The following is a 333-nucleotide window of genomic DNA, read 5'->3' as shown; positions in this document are numbered from 1 at the left end:
GCCTCCCCCGATTGCTCTCTTTCCCTCTCGCCCCACGCCTCCCCTTGTGTAAGCGATCCTCCCGCGGGGACCGAAGTGCGTTTTCTCTTTGTCCGTCGTACTTCTTCCCATTTACCGTTTTCTCTCTGTGTTGTTATTTTCATTATGTTATTTATCTTTTTTACTTATGTGTAAATGATATGTGTTCTTTCTATTCTAGCATTTATCATTTTCTTTTTGCGTTAGGTAATACCAGTGCATAAACTTGAAAAGACGTCAGTGTTTCGCCACACGTGGTTTATAATTCTTGGAATGGATATGTTTTCCTGTCAAATTTTGACCAGCTTCTTTTAT

This window comes from Penaeus monodon, chromosome 29 (genome assembly GCF_015228065.2).
Source record: "Penaeus monodon isolate SGIC_2016 chromosome 29, NSTDA_Pmon_1, whole genome shotgun sequence".
Classification (NCBI taxonomy): domain Eukaryota; kingdom Metazoa; phylum Arthropoda; class Malacostraca; order Decapoda; family Penaeidae; genus Penaeus; species Penaeus monodon.
This window is presented reverse-complemented; position numbering follows the sequence as displayed.